A 22,355-nucleotide genomic window follows, 5' to 3' on the forward strand; every position below is an offset into this window, starting at 1 on the left:
ACTATATTAGACTATAGATAAGGGGTACTTCTATGGGTATAGAAAAATCTCAAAGGCATACAAGATCTACATTCCTAGTAGTAGGAAGATTATCGTGAGATGGGATGTGAAGTTCATGGAGGAGAAGGCCTTTGGGAGGTCTTGCGAGATGTCGACAGGTGATCAGAGTGAGCCAGTAGAAGCTCCATTATTCCAACAACAAGGACAATCACAAGGTTCTAGTATAGTCACTAGTACGAGCACTAACACAAGTGCAGAGGATCCAACGAGTTTGCAGTAGACAAAGCAACAAAAGCAGGATGAGGAGCTAGTTTAACCACCCACCACTAGCGGTTGAACCAGCAAAGAAATTCATCAGATGTTGAAGGATGTGTTGGAGCTTATGGGGGCTCCTAGTATAGGTAAGAGGGAGCGCAAATATCCAAAAAGGTACCAAGCATTGGTGGCACATGTTATTGAACCTTCCAACTATCAAGAGGTTGCACAACATCATGTGTGGTAGGATGCCATGGTGGAGGAGTATAGCTCCATAATGACAAACGATGTATGGGTGGTAGTGCCTAAGCCTGTGAATACATTAGTTGTAGGCCTGAGGTGGATCTATAAGATCAAGTACGTTGCAGACAACAATATGGAGAAGTACAAGGCTATGTTCATGATCAAGGGGTATGTGCAGAAAGAAGCTAGAGATTATGAGGAAATCTTTGCCCCAGTAGCCAAATATACTTCTATCCGATCAATGATATCTCTAGCAGCGAAATGGGATGGAAAATTCACTAGATGGACATCAAGAAAATGTTCTTGAGCAAGGTGATAGAGGAGGAGGTATACATAAAAAAACCAAAGGGCTTCAAGACACATGAGAGGGGAACACACATGTGTAGGCTAAAGGGAGCACTATATGGGATCAAACGAGCTCCCAGGGAACAGTATGGCCAGATTGATAGCTACTTGCAGCAAATGAGATTTGTGAAGAGTGATGTGGATCCCAACCTTTACTATCTAATGAAAAATGATGAGATACTCATCCTAGTGTTGTATGTGGATACCCTCTTCTTGATAGAGTCATTAAGGCTCATAGAGGACTACAAGAGGAACTTGGCAGTAGAAATTGACATTAAGGATTTGGGTCTGATGCATTACTTCCTTATCTTGGAGGTATGGCAGAAGGACGAGGAGATCTTTCTTTGTCAAGGGAGATATACTATAGAGATCCTGAAGAGGTTTAGGATGCCAAATTTTTAGACCTATGTCCACACCTATGATTGCTAACTTGAGGGAGATAGATGCATTGGAGGACAAGGATGTTGACCCAACCTTGTATAGATAACTCATCGCTTCACTCATGTATCTCGTCAACACTAGGCCAAACATTTGTTTCACAAACAACACTCTCAACCAGTTTATGGTGGGACTTAAGAGAGTGCATTAGAAAATGACGAGACATATATTGAGGTACTTGCATGGCAAATTCAAGTATGGGTTGAGATATACTCGAGGTGATGGTATTAGGTTATGTGGTTATAAAGATGCAAACTGGCCAGAGAATTCAGTAGATTAGAAAAACACATTGGGGTGTTGCTTCAACATTGGATCAGGAGTTTTCTCTTGGTGCAATACAAAGTAGAAGTCCATGGAACTGAGTTTTGCAAAGGTAAAATACATGGTAGCTAACATGGCCACATGTGAAGCTATCTAGCTTCAGAAGTGTGAAAAAACCACAATTGTAATAAACTAGAAACTATTATTCTAATTGATTTAGTTTATTTATCTTCTGTTAATTAATTAATGATTCACGCTATGTGATTCATTTCACTAGTTTCAATCCCACTTCTTCACCCTTGTGAGCATCACTCGATGCAATGAGTGCTAAGTGGACTATTCAAGAAACATGAGAAATTAGTCAGTTACGACTACCTCTCATGGAAATGGTCATAGATGAATGACTTTCTTATATCGTATATAAGGTAAAATTTTATGTTAATTTATCAAATAAATAAATATAATTTAACTATTAATTTTTTTATTATATCTTATTTAACATTAAAGTTTATGTAAAATTATTAAATAAATATATTATTATGTGTTATTTAATATTAAATTTTATGTGGTGTGGTTTCATTTGTGTGATAATGCTTCTATTTTGATAATTGAGTTATAATACATAGGTAGTTCTAATAAGTGTAATATTTATGGTCAATTTTTTTTGTTTTTTATATATTTCAGGTTAATTTAATTTAATTTTTATATTTTAAAATTGTATTTTTTTTGTAAGTTTGGCCTAACTATATCTTCATCATGTCCAATGTATCACCCAGATCCGTGACTTCACATCAAAGAGTGCTTTAACAATACAATGGATGATCATATCACTATCTATCCAAGACCTCATAGACTCAAAATTGTAAATTTGAATAATGTAATTTAGACTTAAAATTGTAAATTTGAATGAAGTAATTTGTAAAATTTGAAAGACTTAAAGATTTATCAAATACATTTTATATCAATGTATCGAATAAAATTACTCTAACTATTGATTTTTTTTGGTATATTTTAAATCCAAATTTTATCCAATAACTGTAATCTGAGTATTGATCATTTTTATTTTTTTAAGATATTTATCTAAATTAAAAAAATAAATAATGTAATTTATAACGGTGTGATTTATAAATTTTGAATATCCAAAAAAAACTTATTTAAAATTAAAACATATGTATACATTTAAAAACATATTTAACAATTTACAATCTTAACCAACATTGTTACCCAACTTAAAAAAGAAAATACTTTCAAAAATATATACATTCCTTGATTATCTAATTTTTAACGTTTAAACAACTAAGACACTGGCCTCAGAAGCATTTCAGTTTCCAACTTTTCGGATTTCAATTAATTACTTTAGATTCTGTAAAATATTATAATCCCACCAAGGGAGAAAAAGCCAAGGCTGATAATGTAATTATATATGGTACCATATGCAAGCCAGACGCGTGAGGATAATGAAACGGCGTAGCATTTGAAATTTTACTATGGAACAGTGTCAGACTGATAATCTGCAAACTGGACTGGAACATAATATTTTCTCCCACTCTCATAAAATAATTTTATGATACACAAACTAATCTAATATCAGTATTATGCTCTCGTCCGCGCACAATGGTCTCAGAAGCATTTCAGTTTCCAACTTTTCGGATTTCAATTAATTACTTTAGATTCTGTAAAATATTATAATCCCACCAAGGGAGAAAAAGCCAAGGCTGATAATGTAATTATATATGGTACCATATGCAAGCCAGACGCGTGAGGATAATGAAACGGCGTAGCATTTGAAATTTTACTATGGAACAGTGTCAGACTGATAATCTGCAAACTGGACTGGAACATAATATTTTCTCCCACTCTCATAAAATAATTTTATGATACACAAACTAATCTAATATCAGTATTATGCTCTCGTCCGCGCACAATGGTCATGACCTCGTTACACTAAGAATTCTGGGAAAGTTTGCAGACAATTTCAAAGCAAAGTTTTACAATCCCGCCAGTTAAAAATGTATGCAAACAATTTGCATTGGAGGCTATTTTTTCAGAGAGAAATCATCATATGGCCGAAGCCAGCAGATTTTTACAACATTGGAAACTATACTAACATGACTTACTGTCAGGTTTACAAAACTTACTGTTAGGTTTACAAAAATGTTAAAAATGTATGCAAACAACTTGCATTGGAGGCTATTTTTTCAGAGAGAAATCATCATATAGCCGAAGCCAACAGATTTTTACAACATTGGAGGCTATACTAACATGACTTCCTGTCAGGTTTACAAAAATTTAAATGTGTCTCATCGGGATACCGAATTCAATTGGAAGAAACTTAGCTGTAACGTTAAATGCAATCCTTATTCTTCGGCCAGGCCGATTTCATTTTAATTGGTCCAATGATTACACATACAGCTAAAAATTCGCATCATAAAATAAATGGTTACAGAGAAAGACTCCATGGCGTTAATTATTCTTAATAGCAAAATACAGTAAGAAATGATTAAAAAAAAAATAGTCCAGGGATTTCATCTCTCTTAAATAGCACACAATGCAAACTACTACAGATGGATCATTATAATCCACAAAATAAAAACAGAGGTGAACGATAACAACACGACACAGATATTCATAATAATAGTTCCTTGATCCTTGACATGGTAATAATAAAAAAATTGGGAAAAGTACAGAAGAAGTTTGCACAAAGTTACGTAAAGAGCGAAGCGGAAGAGCAAGGCCGAGAGAGATTCATTTTTCTTGTTGCTTCTTGTTCACATGACATTACATTGCAGTTTGCGTAAGTTGAGCAGTAAATTTAAAACCCAACCCACATGCGAATTGAAGATTAGAATACAAAGATGACACACACACCTTGCTTCAGATGTAGATAAATAGGCTCCAGCAGCAGAGTTCAGACAGTATCTCCTCAATGCCAAAACCTGTGAGCCCAAATGAACGAGCTTCATTCTTTTCCCCAAGCCCTCAACAGTAGAGATAAACACAGAGCAAATAAAATATTAAAAGTTGCAACCTACGAATTGCATAACCAAGTAAGAATCGATCCTTTTGAAATTGTTTAAGACAAATGTAGAAAATCCCATCTGATCTAACTACAACAATCATTTTCTTGCTCAAATCTACGAGCACCCAAGCAACCCCGACGTTGTCAAGCAAAAACAAAAATGGTGTTCCTCTTTAGAGTTTCTTGCATGATAAGTCGCTTTTTGCTACGGTGCAACTTTTTCATACAGGGTTTCCTTCTTTTGAAGACTGAAAACATATTCCAACCTCCAATTTAGGGAAATTTCGGACACCAATTGACCAAGTTGGTCATGCTGGAAACCGAGTAATGAAGAAGAAATCTCCTAGTCATAGATCTCACAAATCTCCCATACACACATAGATCTCACATGTAGATCGCACCGTTCTCTCGTACACATAAACGATCAACGGTTGACGACAACCTCGGGCCTTGAGTAAGGCATGCTTACCAGTCACATTTATGTAGCAGCAAGCTTACTGGTCACATTTATGCCGCAACAAACCCAAGGGCATGGAGGGACGAAAAAAAATGACGGCATGCATCGACTAACAAAGCGGGCATGCGCGGCGTCAAAAAAATTATATATAGAAGTAATGTTAACTATATAAAAAGTTAAAAATTTGTGTACAAGCTAGAATATACAAAAAGAAGCAACCCAATATGTTATGGGATGCGATTATATCAATTTCGCTCAAAACGGCTGATAAATCCATATCAAATACATGGATCAATTATCAATAATATAAATATAACCATATTAATAATAATTAATATTATATTATTACTATTATAATAATTTAATAAATTATATTAATAAATAATAATTAATATTATATTATTACTATTATAATAATTTATATTAATAAATAATAATGAAGTAATTATGAAATAAACATTTAATAAAAATCAAACAACCATTTAAACTTTGAACATTTGAGCCAAACACAGTTATTAAATCCTAGCTTCTTTTAAAACACTCCGAGATCAATGAAAAAAAATGCACCAATTCAAATCAACAAGATAATAATCTTGACCATTCACACTTTCCAACGAATCTCTTCTCGCACTATCTTGCATTTTTGCGTAATGTTGAAAAGGAAAAGGCGATGAAATCTGCAAACCATTTATTGATTTCACTCTTGATATAGTTGTAAATGTCACACCCTGCCTCTCTCTGTCTCCAATATCGACAATAGCTCATTGCAAAGGAATAATATTAAACCCAAAAGATAAAAATTATAAATCCAAGGTATAAAAACCCTAAGATAAATATTATAAACCCTGAAATAAACATGGTTTTTTTTATTAGTCAAGGTAATTGTATTATATTTTAAAAATTCAAAAACATCGTATATCAACAGTTGAACTGTATACATCGTTGTTGCCACACCAGGCAAAATAACAGGCTTAAGAGCTAACAAGCGAGTTGCTCTGAACAAGATTGACCCTGTAAGAAAGCCAAGAGAACCCATGTCTTTGGTTATTTCCAAAACAAAAGTAGCACAATAAGAGAATTTTCTAGAATTACACATTACGTGTTATGAAACCAGCTCAAGAAAAGATAGAAAAGATAGATCAACGCCTTAGAATTCAGCCTCTTCGAGGGGGCAACCTCCTTTACATTACATAAATGAACAATTCTTGGATGATACAAATGACAAAACCTCCTTTCTATATATAGGAGTCTAAGGAGTCACAATATAATCCAGCCGACCTAACAATAATAATATAAAGCCACAAAAATAACAATAGAGGGATTCTATGGGGCACAGAAATAACAATATGGGGGTAATAGGGGCACAACAATATAAATAAGGGGTATAACTACAATAGTAATGGGGTAATCACTAGTATTATAGGGACCCAACATGCCCCTCTCCTTCAAAAAAGTGTTGTCCTCAACGCTTGAGTAGTTCTGGATACTTCTGCACAAAATTCTCATCCTCCCATGTGGAATCTTCAGCGGATAAGTTCTTCCACTTGATAAGATACTCTGAAATTGATCGATTTTGTAGCTCTCGAGTTCTTGTTTCTGTGGCTGCTTCCGGTTCCAATATAATTTTTCCTTCCTCGTCAAGTTCTAGCAATATTGTTTGAATTGGGAGCTTGTCACCTATAACCTTCTTTAAACATGAAACATGGAAAACTGGGTGCAATCGAGAAGCTGCAGGAAGCTCCAATTTGTATGCCATAGTACCAATCTTTTGCAACACCTTGTATGGACCATAATACTTTGGTGATAATTTATTATCCTTCTTAGCTTGCTTTAGGGACATTTGCTTATATGGTTGTAGCCGTAGGAATACCCCATCACGTACATCAAAACTTCTTTCACTGCGATGTTGATCTGCCTGTTGTTTCATTCTATTTTGTGCCAACACAAGGTTATCCTTTAAGAGTTGGAGGACTTGTTGTTGATGTTCGATGTGATGTTCCACTACCTGAACCTTAGAATTTTCTCTTAAATATGATGTGATGGATGGTGGTTGATACCCATAAAGTGCCATAAATGGGGTCATTTTTGTTGTTGTATGGAAGGAAGTGATATACCACCATTCAGCCAGAGGCAACCATTTGACCCATTGTGTCTGTTTATCAGATACAAAGCAACGAAGATATCCTTCCAAACATTTGTTTACTATCTCAGTTTGCCCATCAGATTGAGGATGATAAGATGAGCTATGAGCTAACTGAGTACCAAGACAAGAAAATAATTCTGTCCAAAAATTTCCAGTGAAAATGGGATCTCTGTCACTTACAATAATCTTTGGGTTTCCATGTAGCTTTTGAACTGTTTCCATAAATGCAGTAGAAACTGTACTGGCTTTAAATGGATGTGATAATGCACAAAAGTGTGCATACTTGGTAAGTCTGTCAACTACCACCATGATGACACTCTTTCCCTCAGACTTGGGTAAACCTGTGATAAAATCCATTGAAACCTCCTCCCAACGTTGGCTTGGAATGGATAAAGGTTGTAATAGACCCGGTGTCTTAATTGTTTCAACTTTATTTTGCTGGCAAACCAAACATTCCGCCACAAACTTTTGAATATATGATTTAAGGCCATCCCAAAAAAATTCCTTCTTAACCCTGTGGTACGTTTTTAAAAATCTTGAGTGCCCTCCTAAGAGAGAAGTGTGCAATTCCATAAGAATCTTTTGTTTTAGCTGGGAATTCTTACAAAGGTATAAGCGATCTTTGTACCATAACGAATCATTTTGCCAGCTAAATGTATCAGAAGTACTGGAATCTTGTTGTAGCTTTCGAATAAATGCCCACACTTCTTCGTCATTCTTCCATTCCTCCCTTGCTTCGTTTATCCAATTTGGTTGGATAATAGAAATGGCACACAACAATGCTTCCACATCCTCATCCTTTCTTGAGAGTGCATCTGCCACCACATTTTGCTTCCCTTTTTTGTAGATGATTTCAAAGTCATAACCCAACATCTTTGTGACCCACTTTTGTTGCTCTTCAGAGGATAATCTTTGTTCTAAAAAGTATTTAAGGCTATCATGATCCGTTTTTACCTTGAAGTGTCTTCCCATTAGGTAGGGTTGCCATTTCTTAAGTGCATGGAGTATTGCCAACATTTCCTTCTCATAAATAGCTTTGCTTAAAAACTTTCCCTTGATTGGACGACTTTCAAAAGCAATGGGTCTTTCATCTTGCATTAGAACAACACCAATTCCATTTCCTGAAGCATCACATTCCACAATAAAGGTTTTTGTGAAGTCCGGTGTAGCTAAGACCGGTGCTTGGCACATTGCCTCTTTAAGATGTTCAAAGGCCTTTGTTGCTTCCAGAGTCCATGAAAATGAATCTTTCTTCAATAATGTTGTTAGAGGTGCTACTATTCTCCCATAATTCTTAACAAACTTGCGATAATACCCTGTCAACCCAAGAAATCCTCGCAGATGCTTTATGGATGTGGGGATTTTCCATTCCTTAATGGCTTTAATTTTGCTAGGGTCTACCTTAACTCCTTCATGAGATACAATATGACCCAAATATTCCACCTCCTGGACTCCAAAGAAACATTTGGATCTTTTTGCATATAATTGTTTCTCCTCCAATAGTTGTAGCACCCTGTCAACATGTTCAACATGATCCTTCCAAGACTTGCTGTAGATTAGTATATCATCAAAAAATACTAACACAAATTTTCTAAGGAATGGTTTGAAAATTGAATTCATCAAACCTTGAAATGTTGAAGGTGCATTGGTAAGGCCAAAAGGCATGACCAAAAATTCATAATGACCCTCATGAGTTCTAAATGTCATTTTCGGAATGTCTTCAATCTTCATTCTGATTTGATGATATCCCGAACAAAGATCCAACTTGGTGAAGTAAATTGATCCATGCAATTCATCCAGTAATTCATCAATAACAGGAATGGGGAACTTATCTTTAATAGTGAGCTTGTTGAGCTCCCTATAATCCGGACACATGCGCCATGATCCATCCTTCTTGTGCACCAATACTACTGGAGCTGAGAAAGAACTTTGACTCGGTTGAATTATACCAGCCTCTAGCATTTCTGCAACCATACGTTCAATTTCACTTTTTTGGACATAGGGATATCTGTATGGCCTAATGTTTGGAGGAACACTTCCTGGAATCAGATGAATAGCATGATCATGATCACGCATAGGTGGGAGACCTTTTGAAGTCTCAAATACCTTGGAATGATTGTCCAGGACTTTTTGGAGATCTGGAGAAATAGATGATTCCAATGTGGAAACATCTAGCGAACATAATTGTGCAATTACACCTCTTTGCTCCTTTTTTAGAAGCTTTGTCATGCCATTAGAGCTGATTATCTTTCCTGGTTTCCCTGCAATACCCCTTAATTCAACTTCCTTTCCTTCCGTAGAAAATTTGATGAAAAGTTCTTGAAAATTATAAGCTATTGTACCCAAGGATTGTAGCCATTGAACTCCTAGTACAACATCAACACCTCCCATTGGAATGGAAAGCATTGGGCTAGTCAATAGATATTCTCCCATGGATAGCTTGATATTATGGCACTTTCCAGAGCAATTTATTGTTCCTCCATTTGCAATCATCACTTGACACTCTGGTGCTGGATATAGGAAGCAATTCAATTCTTTTGCTACCCTACAATGAATAAAATTGTGGGTGCTTCTTGAATCAATCAACACTATTACCTTTTTCTTCTTGATTTGTCCTTCTATCTTGATGGTTTGAGGAGTGGTAATTCCCGCCAATGCATTACAAGATATGGTCGGATTTATTGTTCTTCATCTAGGCTTTGTTCCTGGAGTATATCTTCTTCTTTTGACCTTTCTTGCTCCTTTTCTTCTTCCTCTTCAAAATCTATGTAGAATAATTTCTTCTCAGCACACTTATGACCTTTAGTGTATTTGCTATCACAACTGTAACAAAGCCCTTTTGCTCTTTTTTCTTCCAATTGTTGTGGTGTCAACCTTATAGGTTGTGGAAGACTAGGGGCAACAACACTTCCGTCTTTATAGTTGTGAGTGGTATGCTTCCTGGTTGCCATAATTTTGCTTTCCATTTTTCTTGCTAACCTGAATGTCTTCTCTAATGAATCAGGTTCCCAAAGGCGAACATCATGTTGGATATTATCCTTTAAAGACCCTATGAACACATCAATCCTATGCTCCTCTGGAATATCTTTTACCCTTATGTTCAATTTTTGGAACTCCTAATGTGCTCCATTACTGAACCCTTTTGTTTGAGACTTATCAATTGGCTAAAAAAAGTGTTGCTTTTTGTATCTTCATAATGTGCTATCAATTCTTCCGTAAAAATTGCCCAAGTGATAAATTGTTTACGAGAGAAAAGCCATTGATACCATACAAACTGATTTGGTTCCAAATATACAGTTTCCATACGTACCTTTTGTGCGTTTTGCACATTATTGAGATCGAAGAATTGCTCCATCTGTAATATCCATGTGGCGGGATCCTTGCCATCAAACTTCCTCATATCGATTTTTGGAATATGGTGATTCTTCGATCCAACATTAGCGTCTATGGAATCATGATTAACATTTCTTTTGTTCTCATCATGAGTTTCCTTTACTACCTTTTCACCATTAGTGACCCTTTCTTGTAGCAACTTCTTCAATTCTTCCATGTCTGTCTTCAAATCTATCTTCAAATCTGCCATGTCTCTCTTCAAATCTGTCTTCGAATCATCCATCTTAGCTTCCATGCCCTTTATCTTAGATTCCACGCCACTTATCTTAGCTTCTGTTAGCTTTTGTGAGCGTGACATTTGTTGCACTTGTTCTTGTAATTTTGATATATCATGTAGCATTTTTTCCTCTTCTTCATGAGTCATGCTAGAGCTTTCAGGTTCCTTACTAGGTGCTTTCATTTTCTTTCCTCGGGGCATCAGTTACCGATAATAATGCTTTACTATGCCCTTTGAATTCCGTTAAACTGAGCTTACACAAAAATTTAAAAAAAAACTACACACCTTTTTTTCACTTTATAGAAGCCTAATATTGAATCTGATGTATCTCTGTAATTTCGGATCATCCAGTTCTGAAATTGATACCTGTAGTAGCCTTCTGCGTCCTCTTTCCAATGCCACAAGTCTGAGCCAAATTGCATTCTCCAAGGAAGAGTTATGTGAAATCTCCCACAGTGACTTGCTTTTAGACTAGTTCAGTAGAGCGAACTTGTACGACATGCCAAGAGTCACTATTTCAACCTTTGAATCTGAAACACACACACAAGAAACCACAATCCGTCCTCTTTCTGTACCTTCTTACAAAATTTCAATCCGATCCCCAGAGAGAAAGTTAGGACGATTTTCCCCAGGTCACCTGTTTTGAATGTAATTCAGGAGTCTACAAAAAGACCAACTTCCTCAGATCATATCTCCGCAAATATCGCGCGAAAGGGTCTGAAATTCGGACCCAAGGTTCAGCGCGATTTCTTCTCAAATGGGTTTTTTTTGCGACTAATAAAACGTCACAGAAAAAAAAGTTATAGCGAAAATGCCACGATGACCTGTTTGGAGTAGCGAAACCCTAGAATCCAAAGCTCTGATACCAAATGTTATGAAACCAGCTCAAGAAAAGATAGAAAAGATAGATCAACGCCTTAGAATTCAGCCTCTTCGAGGGGGCAACCTCCTTTACATTACATAAATGAACAATTCTTGGATGATACAAATGACAAAACCTCCTTTCTATATATAGGAGTCTAAGGAGTCACAATATAAGCCAGCCGACCTAACAATAATAATATAAAGCCACAAAAATAACAATAGAGGGATTCTATGGGGCACATAAATAACAATATGGGGGTAATAGGGGCACAACAATATAAATAAGGGGTATAACTACAATAGTAATGGGGTAATCACTAGTATTATAGGGACCCAACATTACGGAGGAGGGTTGGGGGGAAAGGTGGCAGGGCTGCAAAGAACGCTGCCCTCTCATGCGTGTGGTAGTTGATATGCTCTACCGGGTCTCCAATGCATGGAGGTGGTCATTTGTTCACTGAAGCTACTATTGAAGGCCATCTAGAGAGTCCAGGAGTTCATTCTGCATGTGTTGGAGGTCGTTGATGTAGGCCACCAATTCATTCTGATCATCGTAGCACTGCTCCCTCAGAGTTTCCATGCTCATATGGAGAGTGTTCAGTTGAGCCGCTATGGAGTCCAAGGTAGTCGGGGCCTCTATGTGGCCCTAGGAGCGATCTGGGGATATGGTTTCCTCTGCATCAGAGTGGCGACTCTCAGTTGACTCCGAGCCCGAGCTAGGTATGTCTTGTGGCAGAGGATTCTTCATACAATGACCGACTCCTCCTTTGCGGGCACGACCTCGCTGTCGCGGCATGCAACCAAATCCTCCTCCGCCCGTTACATGAACCTGGCTGCCTAGAGCAACTCATCGCACCAATCAAATATGAACCAAACACAAAAAAACATGGCTTACCTCCCCTGCGTTGAAGTTCTTAGATTTCCTAGTGCAATTCCCATGCACCTCCCCACTGTTTGTTGGTGAGCTAGGTGGCACGTTGCAGGTCACGAAGGTAGATGAGCCACTCCCGTGGAAGTGCCACGCCCCACGTTCTCCACCTAACTGCTGCTCTAGAGGGGCAATTCCTTGCTGGAAGAAGACCCAGAGTGAGGCAGGGGAAGCAAAAGCCCACCACCCACTCATACCAGCCCCGGGACTGCAATTCTTGTCGATGTAGTTTGTCCTGTGCTCTCCCAGATCCCACGGCCAAAGATCTTACCAGTTCCAGTCCCCCACACACCCTTCAATCTTGAACCCATCCTCCACCGTCGCCCCTAGCCTTCGCCTGAGCCAGGATGCCAATACCTCGTTGCTCTCCCTCACCCAACACTCCCTCCTCATCGACCACCTACTGCAAATGACCACCCTGTTGTCTCTTTCCTGCATTAAGTAACTCTCACGGGAGAGCCCAACTCCCAATAGCCATTAAGTCGGACGTGTTGCACGTGGAGGCGCAACTAGCTCCATGCTTCAACCCACAACCACCTGTCTCCTTAATTGGACACCCCCATAGAGATCTAAAATAAACATGGTTGACCATGGTGATTTTTATATTGAGACAATCTTTGGCACATTGTGATATTGGACCATTTTGACCATGATTGTAAACCCAAGGGATTTATATTAAACCCTAGGATTAATATTATAAACCTTATAAATAATATTGTACCCTATGAATATGAACCAAATAAACCTAAGGGATTGATATTATAAAGCGAAAGGAATAATAAACCCAAGGGAATAATAAACCCAATGGATTAATACTAAAAACCCAAGGTATTAAAAACCCAATGGATTGATAATATAAACCCAAGGGAATAATATTATAAACCCAAGCCCTAAAATATATATTATAAACCCAAGGGAATAATATTAAACCCAAGGGATATATACCCTAAGATAAATATTATAAACCACAAGATAAATATTTGTCACAATGTGACGTTGGAATATGGTTAACCATGATTTATTTCCATATTGAGACAACATTTGTCACAATGCGACGTTGGACAATGGTTGACCATTGTTGACCATGGTTGATCTCCATATTGAGACAATATTTGTCACAATGCAATGTTGGACCTATGGTTTACCATCATTGTGACAATGTAACGTTGGACCATGGTTTACCTTCATTGTGTAAGTGTGACGTTGGACCAAGAGATAGTCTTTGTCACAATGTGACCATGGTTGACCATGATTGAACCCAAAGGTATTATAAACCCAAGGGAATAATATTAAACCCAAGGTATTAATATTATAAATACAAGGTATATAGACCCTAAAGGGATTAATATTATAAACCCAAGGGATTAAAAACCCAAAAGATTGATAATATAAACGCAACAGAATAATATTAAACCCAAGGAATTAATATTAAACCTAAGGGATTAATATTATAAACCCAAGGTATATAAACCATAAGATAAATATAATAAACCCAAGGGATTATAAATGCAAGGGAATAATATTAAATCTCAAGGATAAATATTATAAACCCAATGAATATAAACACTAAGATAAATATTATAAACTCTAAGATAAATATTTGTCACAATGCAACATTGGAATATGGTTGATCGTGATTGATTTTCATATTGAGACAACGCTTTTCACAATGCGATGTTGGACAATGGCTGACCATGGTCGATCTCCATATTGAGACAATATTTGTCATAATGCATCGTTGGACCATGGTTGAATATGGATGACCATGGTTGTGACAATGTAACGTTGGACCAAGAGATAGTCTTTGTCACAATGTGACCGTGGTTGACCACGATTGAACCCAAAGGTATTATAAACCCAAGGGATTAATATTATAAATGCAAGGTATATAAACCCTAAAATGATTGATATTATAAATCCAAGGGAATAATAAATCCAATGGATTAATACTAAACCCCAAGGGATTAAAAATCCAATAGATTGATAATATAAACCCAAGAGAATAATATTAAACTCAAGGGAATAATACTATAAACCCAAGGTATATAAACCCTAAGATAAATATTATAAACCCAAAGGGAATAATAAACTGAGGGGATTAATAAATTTCATAATTTATTAATCATGGAGGAACTTATCATAGAACTTATTAATATAAATAATGCACTTCATAAGTAAAATATTTCAATCCCATATTAAGTAAAATATTTCAATGTCAACTAATATGTACAATGAAAAGAAATAAATTTTCATGGTTAAAACATTTTAAAGCATTTCAAGTAATGTTATTATTTTATATTTGGGCTATATTTTTTTGTCAATTTTATCTTTGAAATGCAAAACAATTTTTTTTTTCAAAATTTGCATTTAAAAAAAGAATTACACAAGAAGAAATTATATCACTCTAAACACTTCTTAGATTTGTGATTAAAATAGATCAATATTGATCTTTAAAGAAAAAACTAATAAGATGATCTTGCAATTTGTTTTTTTTTTTTTTATTGAATGATTGCTAATTAGTTTTAGAGCACAAATTCATTCATGCTACTTTACCTAATTCTACACTAATCCTACACTGAAAACCTAGGACAGACCAAATTCACAGCTGAGATACTTTTATACATTTGTATTTGAAAAGTAAAGCAATCTTCCATAGAGCACTCCTTCAAATCATGAACATCTAAACCACACTTAGTTACTAAATTTATAGTGGACACATAATTGATCTCGTGGAGATTTGTGGCATAAGCTGGTAAAACCTTCTACTCCTCATTTACTCCTCATTTGTTTGGCGACACATATTCCTCTAGAGAGTCAAGGGCCCGTAAGTTAGCCTTGTGATCCAATATCAAATGTGCATGCTTCTCATCGAGGTTGTCCACGTTAAAATTGCCATTATCATATGGCTGTGAAAGTGTACAAATATATGTATGTTTAGATATTGATAAAGCAAACTGGGAAGTAAGTTGTTGCCACGATTATAGGAAAATACCTTGTTATATATGATATGGAAAAAATTGTTATTAATTGAAGAAGACGTAGCATTCACAACTGTTAGCCCACATTCTTCCAACGTGGGCAGAATATTAGAGTAGACAATATGATCTTCGAACATAAGAGTAGATAATATGATCTTCGAATACATTGACAGACATCTTAACACCGAAATGATGAAATTTATTTGCAGCATAGTGAAGACGTAGGAAAATACTTTGTTATATATTTGGTTATATATAAATGAATGTTATAAATAATAATGAGGAACTTATCATGGAGGAAGTTATTACAATTGGAATAATCTCAAATCCCTAAAAAATTGGCAGGTGCTCAAATCCCTAGAAAGTTGGTAGGTGGGGTCCACGTGGCATGAATATAATTTTTTAAATTTATTAAAAGTAATGGATCATTTTGCTAAATAAAATTTTCTTATATATAAATGAATGTTATAAATTATAATAATGAGTAACTTATTAGAATTGGAATAACCTCAACATGGAGGAACTTATTAGAATTGAAATAATTTCAAATCCCTTGGAAATCTTTGGGTGGGGAGCAACGTGACATAAATCTAATTTTTTAAATTTATTAAAATTAATGCACCATTTTGCTAAATATTTTATTATTATTATATATAAATGAATGTTATAAATAATAATGAGGAACTTATTAGAATTGCAATAATCTCAAATCCCTAGGAAATTGGTGGATGGGGAGCCACGTGGCACGAATATGATTTTTTAAATTTATTAAAAGTAATGGACCATTTTGCTAATAAAATTTTCTTATATATAAATGAATGTTATAGAGATGGGAGGGGAGAAAGAAGTTGGAAGAACAATGGAGAGAGCTAGGGTTTGCAGCAGAAGTTAAGCGTTGGGCACCATGGAGAGGCGAGAGGGGGGGAGTCCCACTCCCTCCTACAGTTAGGTAGTCTCCAATCGATTCAAGAAACCTCTGGAGGCTGAAATCAGAATTTTAGGAGGAGGGAAACAGGAAAACAGGGGTACACAGGGGCAGGAAAATATGCAGGAAGAAGTCAGAAAAGAAAAAAGAATAGAAGGAGAAAATCAGAATGTGGATACCAGAAATCGAACTGGACCGTGTAAGCCTAGGGCAACTATCACACCCAGAGTGGTGTTAAGTGATCCAGCACTACAGGCGCATAGGGAACACATGGCGACTTACGCAGTCATTTGTAAATTCATGGGGTTATGGCCAATAGAGAAGGCTTTATAGGCATGGATAAAGAATCATTGGAAACCTAAGGGGGATATAGATCTACACCTTGGATCAAAGGGTTTCTTCACTGTAGTTTTTACTAACATTGAGGATAAAGACAGGGTGTTTGAAGGAGGGCCCTACTTCTATGCTGTTGCAGGCCTCTATATGCGACCTTGGGTGATGAATTTTGACCCGGAGCGCGAGAGATTCACTTCGGTCCCGGTTTGGGTAAGGCTCTACTCCTTACCACTAGATTATTGGTAGCCGAAATCATTAAAAGCAATAGGAAATAAACTAGGGAATTTTGTTAAAATATCATAGGCCACTAGGCGGGGAAAGTATACCTCCTTTGCCTGGATTTGCGTAGAGATGGATTTCTCTGGAGCTCTACCGAATGAAGTAATTTTGGAAGTTTTTGATGAAGAATGGGTACAAACGATGGACTAAGAGCATGTTCCTTTCAGATGCCGCAAATGCCAAGAACATGGGCATCTATTCAGGGATCTCCCCTTAAAAAAATGGAAAACATAACTAAAGCTACCTCAAGGAAAGAAACTGAAAGCTTTAGCAAAGTGGGAAACAGAGGTAAAGGAGGGAGAAAGTACCAAAAGAAAATCAACGAGGAAAAGCAGCCAAGTCAGAATAGGTACAAGGTACTAGAAGAAGAAGAGGAGCAAGATAAAGCAAATCAGACTCTGGAGGTAAGCCCTGTGGAGAAGGAAAAGGAAGTGAGTATGGAGGACACACATGACAACAACCAACAAAAGGAGGATCTGCTGAACACTATGGAACTTGATAGGGACCAAGAGATGACCCCGAGCGAGGTGGGAACAGAGGATCATGAACTGCAGGATATTCTTGATAGGGAGCATCTAAATCTGGAAAAGTTCCTAGAGTAGGGAACCACCAAAGGAATGGATTTGTTACCACAAGAGGAGTTCAATAGAGTGCAACAATTGTTCCTATGGAGAACTCAGGAAAAAGGTTCGGGAGTCAAAAGAAACCATGATAATTAGGACAATGAAGGGGTGAAAACAATAAAGGCAGCATCAAGACTAGCTCCTAGGAACCCAGGCAAGAAAAGAGGTAGGAGAAAATAGAATGAGCTGCTGATAGAGTGTGGAAAACTCATGATCGATTCAAGTAAGATGAAGGACCTAACCAATTACTCATTTACAAATCTTTCTTAATGAAGCTCACAACATGGAATATTAGGGGTCTAGGGAGTAAAAGGAAACAAAGGAATCTTAACAATATAATGAATGAAGAAAAACCAGAAATGATTTTTATATAGGAAAGAAAATGTTCAGTAGAAAAAATAAGAGAAATACACAGTAAATGGCTGACTAAATATGAATATCTAGAAGTTAAAGCAGAAAAAACAGCAGGAGGAATTCTCACACTTTGGAACCCTCAAAAACTAGGAATCCTAGATGTTGAAGCATCTAGGAACTACTTATCAGTGGTGATTCAACCTTTGGGGGACAGGGAAGTTTATTTATTCACAAATGTTTATGGTCCATAGAAGCCTGAAGACAAACTAATACTTCTTACTTCATTGGAGGATCTAAGAGACAGACATTCGGGCATCCCCTGGATTTTGGGAGGGGACTTTAATATGATTAGGTCCCTCTCGGAAAAAAAAAGGTGGAACCAGATCACTAGGCAGAGACTCCATAGCATTTCAGAATTTTATAAACAATATGAGGCTAGTAGACACAGAGACAAGTAATGGCATCTTTACTTGGAATAACAAAAGGGGAGGAGAGTCTCAGGTGGCCTCAAAACTAGACAGATTTATTATCTCGGAGGACCTTATCCTAATAGGCCTTGACTTGTCAGTGATGATACTCCCTTTTGGTGGCTCAGATCATTGGCCTGTTCAACTTGAAGCGTCCTTTATAGGAACTCCAAGAAACAGACCTTTCAGGTTTGAAAACATTTGGCTTACCCATCCGGACTTTATCAACAATATTGAAAAATGGTGGACAAAGGATATGCAAGTTCAGGGCACTAAAATGTTCCTCCTGCATAAAAGATTGAAACATATCAAAATCAGGCTTAAAGATTGGAATAAGAATGAGTTTGGCAACATTTTTGAAGCCAAAAAAGTGGCAGAATGGAAGCTACATGAAATTAACCAAATCCTCATTACAGATGGCTTCAATGGGGGAAGAAAGGAACAAGCTGACTACCATCAACAGGAATGGGAAGAATTATGCAAACAAGAGGAAATATTATGGAAACAGAAATCAAGGGTACAATGGTTAAAAGAAGGAGAAAGGAACACAAGGTTTTTTCACAAATCTACCATGGATCACAGGTCTCATAACAGAATCTCAAAAATCAAATATTCTCAAGGAAATCAACTCGATACCCACAAAGAAATAGAAGCTGAGCTGGTTCAACATTTCCAAGGCATAGCAGAGGAACCTCTCTTAGACAGATCACAATTCATCAAAGACTTTACAAAGCACATTCCTAAGATCGTGACAAGAGAAGATAATTATAATCTAAACAGGACTGTGAATGAAGAGGAGGTCAGCGAAGTCATCAAAGAAATGCAAAATGGGAAGGCACCAGGTCCAGATGGTTTTAATGTTGACTTCTTTAAAGCATGTTGGGGAATAATCAAGCAGGATATCCTCAATGTGGTGGAGGACTCTAGGAAAAATAGAATTGTTTTGAAGGTTCTCAATACTGTAGGTTTTAACCCTGTACAGAAATTACCTGCATACGAATTCTTAAACAAAGAAAATAAACAATGTGAGAGCATAACCCATAAAACACATATGCACAGAGATTTTTCCCTGGATCCCAAAACTGGGACTACCAGCTTGATTTTTCATTATTTTCCTTTCAATGTTACAATACATATTTATACATGCCGAAGCATCCAATACCATGGACCGAAAACCATCGCGTCCAATACCATGGACCGAAAACCATCGCGTCCAAAAAACATGTGCGAAAATCATGCACAAAACCATAGGTGGGTCCGCCCAACCTAACATATGGTGCAAAACCAAAATTTCCAGGGCGCTGCCCCGGACCCCATAAAGTGGGGTTACGGGTGCCCTTCAAACCCCCTATTAACTACGTGGAAAGAATATAAAACAACCCAACAATCTCCCACTTTTTGTTTTCTTTCCACAGGGGGCCACAGGAGAGCTTAGTCATTTTTTTAGCCCTGAGATTCCCATTGCTTCTCTACACCAAGAGAACTTCTCAGAGCTCACAGATTTTGTCAATGCATCTGCAGTATTCTTCAAATTGTCCACCTTTACCAGCAACACCTTTCTGTCTTCTATCATATCCCTCACAAAGTGATACTGAACATCAATGTGCTTTGTCTTTGAATGATAAGCAGGGTTCTTTGCCAAGAAAATTGCACTTTGGCTGTCACAGTCTATTCTTATAGCTCCCTGTACTAACCCCATACTTGAACACAATCTCTGCAACCAAACTGCTTCCTTGCTTGCATGAGTGGCTGCCATGTATTCTGCCTCTGTAGTTGATAGTGCCACTACAGATTGTTTCTTACTCATCCAACTGACTGCACCTCCAAATAGGTTAAACACATACCCACTTGTAGATCTTCTCTGATCCAGATCTCCAGCCCAGTCTGCATCAACAAAGCCATGAATATCCAACACTCTGTCCAATCCTGGTCTTCCTTGGTAGCACAAACCATAATCACTAGTGCCACGCAAATACCTGAAAACCCGCTTCACTGCTGTCCAGTGCTCCTTCCCAGGTTTTGACATAAACTTGCTCAATACTCCCACTGCATGTGCAATGTCTGGTCTAGTACAGACCATTGCATACATCAGGCTACCCACTGCACTTGCATATGGAACACTGGACATGTCCTCTTCCTCTTCTTGTGTCTTGGGACACTGTTCAGCAGATAACCTCACACCTACAGGAATAGGAACCTTCACCGGTTTACTATCCTGCATATTAAACCTCTGGAGTATTGTCTCGACATACTTCCTCTGGTTTAACCAGAGCTTCCTCTTTGATCGATCTCTTTTAATTTCCATGCCCAAAATATAGTTTGCAGCACCAAGATCTTTCATGTCGAATTTGGAGGACAATTGGGTCTTCAAATCCTGGATAATTTCTTTGTCATTTCCAACCAGCAACATATCATCCACATACAAGACCAGATAAATAATACGGTCACCAATTAATTTAAAATACACACAATGATCTGCTTTGCTTCTGGTGAAGCCAAGTCCCCGTATAAATGTATCAAATTTCTGATACCACATCCTTGGTGACTGTTTTAACCCATATAGAGACTTCTTTAACTTGCATACCAGTTCTTTCTTACCCTTCACCGCAAAGCCTTCAGGTTGCTTCATGTAGATTTCCTCTTCCAAATCCCCGTGAAGAAATGTTGTCTTCACATCCATCTGTTCTACCTCAAAATCAAAAGCAGCAGCAACAGATAAAAGTAATCTAATAGAAGTTACCTTGGCAACAGGAGAAAAAATATCACCAAAATCAATTCCCGGCACCTGGGAATAACCTTTTGCTACCAATCGAGCTTTGTATTTCTCCACCTTTCCTTCTGCATTTGTCTTCTTCTTGAACACCCATTTGCTGCCAATGGGTTTCCTTCCAGCCGGCAACTCCACCAGATCCCAAGCCTCATTTTTGTGCAAAGGTGCCATTTCATCGACCATGGCCTCTTTCCAGAGTTTTCCATCCTCTGAATCCACTGCTTCTTCACAGTTCTGGGATCATTATCGGTAACAGACAAAGCAAAATTTGAACTGAAAGCAGATGGACTACACCTTTCTGGCTGCCTTCTTTCTCGAACTGATCTTCTCACAGCCGGAGTTTGTGGCTCTTCATCTTCTGATTCCTCCTCTACTGCAGAGTCTGATTCTTCCTCCTTTGGCTCAAACTCTATCTTCTCAGGTTCCTTTGGTTGGACTTCATGTTGAATAACATCTTTTACCTCTCTGAACAACACATCTCGGCTATACACAACCTTCCGTGTGACTGGGTTCCAAAGCTTATAACCCTTTAAACCATCCTTATACCCAATAAAGATGCACTTTTCAGATTTACTATCCAACTTGGTTCGTTTCTCCTTTGGAACATGTACATATGCATCACATCCAAATACCCTTAAATGTGAAAGAGAGGGTTTCTTACCAGTCCATACTTCTTGTGGAGTCTTATCCTCCAACGCTGATGAAGGTGATCTGTTGATCAGGTAACATGCAGTATCCACCGCCTCTGCCCAGAATTCCTGTCCTAACCCGGCACCACTGAGCATTCTTCTTGCCCTTTCCATCAACGTCTTGTTCATTCTTTCTGCGACTCCATTTTGCTGAGGTGTACATGGAGTAGTCTTCTGCCGTGCTATACCACACTTCTTACAAAATTCTCCACCATTATCTGTCCTCAGCACCTTTATCTTCTTCTCTGTCTGGTTTTCCACCAGAGCCTTAAATTCTTTAAACCTGTCAAAGACTTCAGATTTCTTCTTAAGAAAATATATCCATGTATTCCTTGAGAAGTCATCTATGAATGATACATAGTACACAGACT

Source organism: Pinus tabuliformis, chromosome 1_1, assembly GCF_031772625.1.
Source record: "Pinus tabuliformis cultivar Carrire ecotype Pingquan chromosome 1_1, CPIR1, whole genome shotgun sequence".
NCBI lineage: Eukaryota > Viridiplantae > Streptophyta > Pinopsida > Pinales > Pinaceae > Pinus > Pinus tabuliformis.